Source organism: Martes martes (assembly GCF_963455335.1).
Source record: "Martes martes genome assembly, chromosome: 1".
Taxonomy (NCBI): domain Eukaryota; kingdom Metazoa; phylum Chordata; class Mammalia; order Carnivora; family Mustelidae; genus Martes; species Martes martes.
In genome coordinates this window covers 67,591,929-67,600,440 of record NC_137888.1, presented here as the reverse complement: position 1 = coordinate 67,600,440, position 8,512 = coordinate 67,591,929, and the positions used below count along the sequence as shown (strand labels likewise).

The window sequence follows — 8,512 nt, the reverse complement described above, 5'->3', positions numbered from 1 at the left end:
CAGAATCCATTTTCTGCCTTCTATGGGCATAAACAAGATCTTTTGGCTCTTAATTTGCTAAAACTGTTAGTTTATTCCTGAATCTTAGAATCATGTGTACAGAAAAAATATTTCAGTTCTTATAGCAGCATCTTATTTATAATTTGGTGTTATAACTGATGTGACTTTGATATTAAATCACTAAAAGGCCATTATTTGTCCCTAGGAGGATATTAAGATTTCCTTAGAAATAGTCCTTTCTTATTACAGCAGCTACAACTGTGTTGGCTTTATTATATCCAAGAAACATAGTCATGAACACATATTTCTCTTTATAGAAAATGTCCTTGTCTACGCATCAGTTTTCATATTGAATGCTTTTAGTAATCCTTTAACAAACAACATCTCTACACCATTTTCAGATTAAAAGGTAGACTCCTGTATTATTAATCATCTTAAATTAAATGAACCAGCGTTTTTGTAAAACGTGACATAGTATAAGCCATAGAAAGTGCTCTGTTAAATGGTCAGGATTTCTTATTATAATTTTTAATACTGTCATTCATTAGATTAAGTGACTTTGAAAAAGTGTATGATATGATCTAATGGGATAATTTACTAAATGAAAAATAAATTCAAATGACCAACTCAATGTGAACTACTTAATAATTTGGTTATAAAAATTTATAGGAGGGGCACCTGGGTGGCTCAGACCTTAAGCATCTGCGTTCGGCTTAGGTCATGATCCCAGGGTCTGGGATGGAGCCCAGCATCAGGCTCCGTGCTTAGCAAGAAGCCTGCTTCTCCCTCTCCCACTCCTCCTGCTTGTTTTTCCTCTCTTGCTATGTCTTTCTTTGTCAAATAAATAAATAAAATCTTTAAAAAAATTTACAGGAGAAGTGAAGGTATAGGTGAAACAAGAATGGCAGAAAGTTGATATTTATTGAAGCTGGGTGAGTCCATGGAGTTCATAATATTTTGAAATTTTTCATAATAGAACTTGGTTTTTTTTAATGGGGCAAAGGTTAGGCAATTTTTCTGGTTTACCTTGTTGGAAAATAACCAAGAGAAGGTATAGTTTTAATAATTTTCAAAAGAACTGTTTAAAAAGAAGCTGACCTCAGAGAAACAGTATTCTAGTGAACTCAGGAAAATCTGAGAAGCCCATGAATCCATAAAACAAGTTATATATATCTGCATATTTACATATAGATATATAGAACAATCAGAGCAATCAGATATATAGAGCAATAGCAATCTATTACAATAGATATATAGAGCAATTCCAAAAATCAGAATTTTTGGAAATTTAAAATATAATTAATTGCACTAATTAAAAAAACCAGGGGCGCCTGGGTGACTCAGTGGTTAAGTACCTGCCTTCAGGTCGGGTTGTGATCCCAGGGTCCTACAAGGAGTCTGCTTGTCTCCTTCCCTCTGCCTCTCCCCACCTCCCAACTCTCTCAAATAAATAAATAAAATCTTAAAAAAAAAAAAAAGTAAACAGAAAGGCTGAAAGAAAAAGTCAGGAGAATCTCTCAAAGTGTAAAGCAAAAAGACAAGGGGGAAGAAATATTTTTAAAAGTCAAAAAGCTGTATCAGGTCAATCCAGGGAGGATAACAGTCAACCAAGAGTTCCAGAAGGAGACAAGAAAACTCAGGAGAAAAAATATGAGAGGAATAATAGAACATTTCTTAGAGATAGGATAGGAGTCTTCAGAGTGAAAGGGCTTACCAAGTGCCACACAAAATGAAAGAAAATAAACCCCTACGTCACCATAAACTTGTGATTTTATTGTACATTAAGTACTAAGAGAAGATTCTAAAAGCTTCCAGAGAACAAGCAACAGGTCAACTACAACAGAACAAAAATTTAATTGGCACTAGTCTTGTCGTCAACACCACTCAGTGCCAGAAAACAATAGAGCACTGCTTTCAGAGTTCTGAGGAACTGAGTATCGTAACTGGCTAGGCTATCACTCAGCTATAAGGGTAAAATGAAGGCATGTTCAGACATGTAAGAACTCAGAAAGCTCACCTCTCAAAATTCTCTCTGAAAAAATCGATTAAGGATGAAACAATAAATAGAAAAAGGAATCCAAGAATCAGAAAAACCTGAAATCCAAGAAACACTGATCCCTAACCCAATGAAAGGAATGATAGCTGTACAGCAGACCAACTGATACTGAACTGGAGAAGAATGTCCTCAGGCAGAGAGTGGATTCCATGCCACAGAGACTGGGATCAAGATCCGGGGCAAATTTAGTCGTATGGTGAAGGCATGTGCTTCCTTTGCTAAGAGGAAAAATGAAAAGCAAGGAAAACTGCATCCCAAATATAAAGCAAACTAAAATGTGTTATTATTTGGTGTTTTTAATGGAGTATTTGAAAATGTAATTATATAATCCTGATGTTTGAAGCATCTCTCCCAGTGGTATGGGCCAGTGATACAGATTTGCCTTTTCTATTCTGATGCATTTTCCTCTATAGTGAATACTATTTACATAAGCAAAATAGTATAATTACACTTTATTGGCTTTCAATATTAGTGTTAACTGAATGCCCATTCACAGAACAAAATGTGAATGTTATAAATTCCAACAATATAAAAGTAGTGGTGGAGGATACCTGGGTGGCTCGGTTGGTTCAGCAACTGCCTTCAGCTCAGGTCATGATCCCGGAGTCCTGGAGTCGAGTCCCGCATCAGGCTCCCTGCTCCATGGGGAGTCTGCTTCTCCCTCTGACCCTCTCCCCTCTCATGCTGTCTCACTGTCTCCCTCTCAAATAAATAAATAAATAAAATCTAAAATAAATAAATAAAAGTAGTGCTGGAGTGGTGAAGTGGTGAAGTCAAGAGGTCCATGGAGGAGAGAGAGTTGAAGGAAGAAAGTTGAAGGGAAATTTAGATGTGCTCGTTCTCTTACATAATAAATAAGGTAAGAGCTGTCAAGAGGTGCTTTCTGCTCCTAGACACCACTGAGTAAGCATCATTAAAGTCCCCCCTCCCACTGCCATCATATCTAAGTCAGAGACTCCCAAAGAGCCTGAACAGCTGCCGAAGCTCTTCATTGGGGCGTTGAGTTTTGAAACAACTGATGAGCGTCTGAGGAGCAATTTTGAGCAAGGGGGAACACTTACAGACCGTGTGGTAATGAGAGATCCAAACACCAAGCCTTTCAGAGGCTTTGGGTTTGTCACCTATGCCACTATAGAGGAGGTGGAGGCAGCCAGGAATGCAAGGCCTCACAAGGTAGATGGAATTGTTGTGGAACAAAGAGGGCTGTCTCACGAGAAGATTCTCAAAGACCTGGTGCCCACTTAACTGTGAAAAAAATGTTTGTTGGTGGCATTAAAGAAGACAGTGAAGAACCTCATCTAAGAGATTATTTTGAACAATATGGGAAAACTAAAGTGGTTGAGATCATGACTGACTGAGGCAGTGGCAAGAAGAGAGGCTTTACTTTTGCAACATCTGATGACCATGGCTCTGTGGACAAGATTGTCCTTCAAAAATCCCACCCTGCCAGATGCCTGGGTGGTTCAGTGGGTTAAGCCTCTGCCTTCGGCTCAGGTCATGGTCTCAGGGTCCTGGGATCGAGCCCCACATCAGGCTCTCTGCTTGGTAGGGAGCCTGCTTCCCTCTCTCTCTGCCTGCCTCTCTGCCTACTTGTGATCTCTCTCTGTCAAATAAATAAGTAAATAAATAAATAAATAAATAATCTTAAAAAAAAAAAATCCCATCCTGTGAATGGCCACGACTGTGAAGTAAGGAAAGCCCTATCTAAATAAGAGATGGTTAGTACTTCATCCCAGCCAAAGATGTCAGAGTGGTTCTGGAAACTCTGGGGGGTGGTCGTGGAGGTGGTTTGGGTGGAGGTGGTTTGGTTGGTCACGGAGGTAACTTTGGTGGTGGTCAAGGTGGTGGTGGCTATGGGGGCAGTGGGGATGGCTATAATGGATTTGGTAATGATGGAAGCAACTTTGGAGGTGGTAGAAGCTGTAAGGATTTTGACAATTACAACAATCAATCTTCGAATTTTGGACCCATGAAAGGGGGAAATTTTGGAGGCAGCAGCTCTGGCCCCTATGGTGGTGGAAGCCGATACTTTGCCAAACCACGAAACCAAGGTGGCTCTGGTGGTTCCAGCAGCAGCAGTAGCTATGGCAGTGGCAGGAGGTTTTCATTACTGCCAGGAAACAGCTTAGCTGGACAGGAGAGCCAGACAAGTGACAGGGAAGCTACAGGTTACAACAGATTTGTGAACCCAGCCAAGCACTGTGCTGGCAGGGCCGAGCTGTGACAAAGAAGACATGTTTTAAACAATACTCATAAATATGGGGAAGAAATTAGAGATCTATATTTGTGATGAATTGTATAACAGGTTATTTTAGTTTCTGTTCTATGGAAAGGGTAAAGCATTCCAACAAAGGCTTTTATTTTTTTATTTATTATTATTTTTAAAAAATTTTTATTTATTTATTTGACAGTGAGACACACAGTGAGAGAGGGAGCACAAGCAGGGGGAGTGGGAGAGGGAGAAGCAGACCTCCTGCTTTAAGTAAGGAGCCAGATGTGGGGCTTGATCCCAGGACCCCAGGATCATGACCTAAGCCAAAGGCAAAGATGCTTAACTGACTGAGCCACCCAGCAACCCCTAACAAAGGGTTTTAATGTAGTTTTTTTTTTTTTTTTTTTTTTTTTTTTGCACCCAAGCTGCTGATTGCTAAATGTAGTAGTCTGGTCATGGCACTGAATAAATGTATCTTTAAAAAGAAAAAAAAAAAAAAAAGAGGGACATTTTAAGAGTTTAAAGATGGTGGAGCTGGAAATGAAAATATTAAGTATGTATTTCTTTAAGGTTGTAAATATAACCCGAAGAAAAAGTCAGTACTAAATAGTACTGTGTATTTTTAATACTAAAATAATACTATAAATAACAAAATATGAAATGAAGGATGAAGTAGAACATAATACATAAATAGCTCATTTATCATCTTTGCCAAGGAGTTAATAGTGTTTAAAACTGACCAAAAAGAAAAGGTATATAAGCATGTTATTTAAAGCTCAAGGAGAGAGTGACTGTCTTAATCCATTTGGACTACTACAGCCAGATACCATAGACTGGGTGGTTTATAAACAATAGAAATTTATTTCTCACAGTTTTGAAGGCTGGAAGTCCAAGATCAGGGGGCCAGCATGGAGGAAAAGCCCTCTTCCAGGTTACAAACTTCTAGTTTTAACGGCACATGGCCAAGCAGGGAGAGATCCCTCTTGGAGCCTCTTTTTTGAGGGTGTTAAGATCATCCTCATACTCTAATCACTTTCCAAATGCCCCACCTCCTAATACCATCACCCTAGGGGATAGGATTTGAACCCAAGGATTTGGAGGGAAGTGGGGAACACAAACATTCAGACCATAGCAGTGACCAAATGAAATAAAGTTAGAAAGGATTTAAAGTGATTCCCTAGGGAGTTCAATGAATATCATGTTTTTCTGGTGGGATGGAGGACAGGAGACCTGTACTTTTCTTTTTTAGTCCTTTAGTACTTTTTTTAAAAATTTTTTTTTACCAATGTACATGTTGTACTACTTTGATAGTTTAAAAATAAAGTGTTGTGGGGGTAGGGGTGGCTGGGTGGCTCAGTCAGTTAAGCATCTGACTCTTGATTTTGGCTTAGGTCATGATCTCAGGGTTGTGAGATCCAGTACTGGGTTAGGCTCCACGCTGCTTAAGATTCTCTCTCCCCTTCTCCTTCTGCCCCTCTCCCCCAAAATAAATAAAATAAAATAAAATAAAATAAAATAAAATAAAATAGTTGGGGTAAAGCGCTTTAGTTCAACTGGCTCCCCCCATTATAAACCCTGAGACTCACAATTCTTAACTGCAAAAAATTTTTTCCTCTCTAAAGGAAGATATAAGTTCTTCAGTTATGGGGTAAGAACCAACACTTAAATGAGTTATAAGGTATTAGGTGAAACCAAATGAAATTTTGACCTATGAAGATAGTAATGTCATATGGTTCAACTTAATATATGCTCATTTCACTAAAGGAATGGAAAGGAATGGAAGCCAGAACCATAATGATGGCCTGTTGTACCATTCATTTAGTTTTTTATATTGATTTTTCTACTTAATTTAACTAAAAAACATCGTTTTAAATCCACAGGATTCTGTCAAAAACACAAAACTACTTTCAGTCAAAGAAAGGAAAAGCTAAGCCATCAGTCTCCAGTGATCTTTGGTGTACTATTGTTTCATATGTCCGTTGCAAAGCAGCATGCTAATTTAACTCAAATTTGAAACTAAAAGCATGTCCCATGAAGGCATCTATTGAATAGTCAGGCCCTTTGCACATGTGGTACACTCAAATAATACCTGCACTGAAAAAAATTTCAATTTCCTTCTTTCATGAAGAGTGCCAACTAAAGAGGGGTCAGGAAGAATTTCCTTATATAAGGGCAAAACAGATTTAAGAATAATGTCTCATACTTAATCATCGTTTTATAGCAAAACTTGATAGTATCTAAATCTTAAAAGTTAGCCCTAGGATTTTTGTTGTTGTTGTTGCTGCTGTTGTTTTTTACAAATTTTATTTATTTACTTGAGAGAGAGAGAGAGAGAGAGAGAGAGAGTGAGAGAGAGAGCATGAGAGGGGAGAGGGTCAGAGGGAGAAGCAGACTCCCCACTGAGCAGGAAGCCCGATGCTGGACTCCATCCCGAGACTCCAGGATCATGACCTGAGCTGGAGGCAGTTGCTCAACCAACTGAGCCACCCAGGCGCCCCCTTTGTTGTTGCTGTTGTTTATAAAACTCAAATGTTCCTGCCAAATTTGAGGTATTCGATTCCTTAATCAAGAATCTTTTATGAGCATTGTCATTCTATATGTGACAGTTTATTTCCGATTGTTACCATGGAGGACTAAACGCTACAGAGGATGTGTAGTTTCAGAAGACAGTTCTTGACATTCTAGTGGGATCATCAGATTGCTCATAGACTCCTACATCTCTGGGGGGAGAGATACTTGAGATCAGCTGGTATAAGTTCCACTGTTAATAGAGGAGAAAACTGAGTCTCAGAGACAGAAATATTTGACACAGGAAGTTCATGAGTTAGATAAAGCGACCAGAGAGCATTCAGCTCCTGGTGAGACCTTCTTTCTGTTACAATGTGTTGTTTCCTCAGCTCAGACACTCATCACCAAAAATACGAGTGTTTACGAAACAAGAAACTTGTTTAACATGGGCTTTAGTAAATCTGGAAATCATGATTCTCCAGAAATTCTATAAATAAAAAAATATTGCCCCTCAGAGGTTAGGAGTAATGATGGTAAACAAAATTCTTTCCATATCCTGAAGTCTAGGGCATCCTTCTATGAATAAGGAAATGTGGGCTGAAAAAATAGTAGGTTCTATCTATCCATATTCCATCTTTATTCGAACAAAGGTATCTTCCAAATCATGATCAAGACTCATTTCCCTCTATTCAAATAAGCTGTGGGTTTCTGGTGTGGTTGCCAGACAACTCCTAGGGCAAAGTTGGAGCAATTCAGAACTTGAATCCAATTTTCTAGTTCCAGGATTGTGTTATCTGATAGTATTAATAAATAACTGACTTACTATTTCAACAATCTCTTTTCCTTTCAGTTTGATGTTTTGTTTTTAGTGGAAAATAATTGTGTCAGAGGAGTGACTATGTTCTTTTAAGCAGGAACTATCTGTCACAATCCGACTAAGAGGAACATGAGGGAAAATTTAAATGTCACGTTAGGCAATATCTCAACATTATTTCCTAAGAGACTTGATAATGTCTCCAGGGCCGTGGGAATTCAAATTCTTTGATTCTAATTATTGTGTTGCAACTGACTCACTCTATTACCATAACTTAATTACTTTTACACAAATTCATTATCTCTAGTGCACTTGTGTACAAGTATATAACTGCCCTACTGGCAATATTATGAGGAAAGTGGTCTTTTGGTTAAACGATGGTTTGGGAGTTCGGAAATCCCCATAAATGCATATTGTGTTTCAACTTCCTGCAAAGTACAAAAGTTTATGTTAGTTAATGATCTTTCCATATCAAGACAGAGAAAACAAACGCAGACTGACTTAAACTATAAGGAGAATTTACAAGTGAATATAGCTTGAAGTCCAGAGGTTTACTGACCTTAGGAAAGGTTTGACCCGGGGCCCAAATGAAGTAAATAAACCTTGGATTCTTGCTTTCCACTTATTGGTTCCATTACCATAGGGTTAGTTTCCAGAAGCTTCTGGGCCTACATATTTCCAGGTTCAGATCCAGCAGAAAAGAGAGTCAGCATCCTCAATAGCTTGAATAAAACTCCCCAATGTAGTCTCATCAGCCCCCTACTGCCCTGACTTAATGACTGTGTTTGTCCTAAACCAACTCTGAAGGCCAGAGAGGTGGGATATGCTGATAGGGTCAAGCCCAGGAGAGTCCACTTTTGACCTGGGTGTGGGGTCAATTCCTCTCAAACACATGATTTGGAAATTTCAAATAGTGTTAGGG

The 8,512-nt window shown here is 38.7% G+C and overlaps 1 pseudogene across 1 annotated transcript; it reads left to right on the top strand.

Moving 5' to 3' along the window:
• Positions 1-3,004: 3,004 nt before the first annotated feature.
• On the top strand, positions 3,005-4,210 carry LOC308338225 (heterogeneous nuclear ribonucleoprotein A1-like; annotated as a pseudogene). The gene is made up of 2 exons: positions 3,005-3,514; positions 3,722-4,210. The product of its transcript is annotated as a heterogeneous nuclear ribonucleoprotein A1-like (transcript).
• Positions 4,211-8,512: the final 4,302 nt, after the last annotated feature.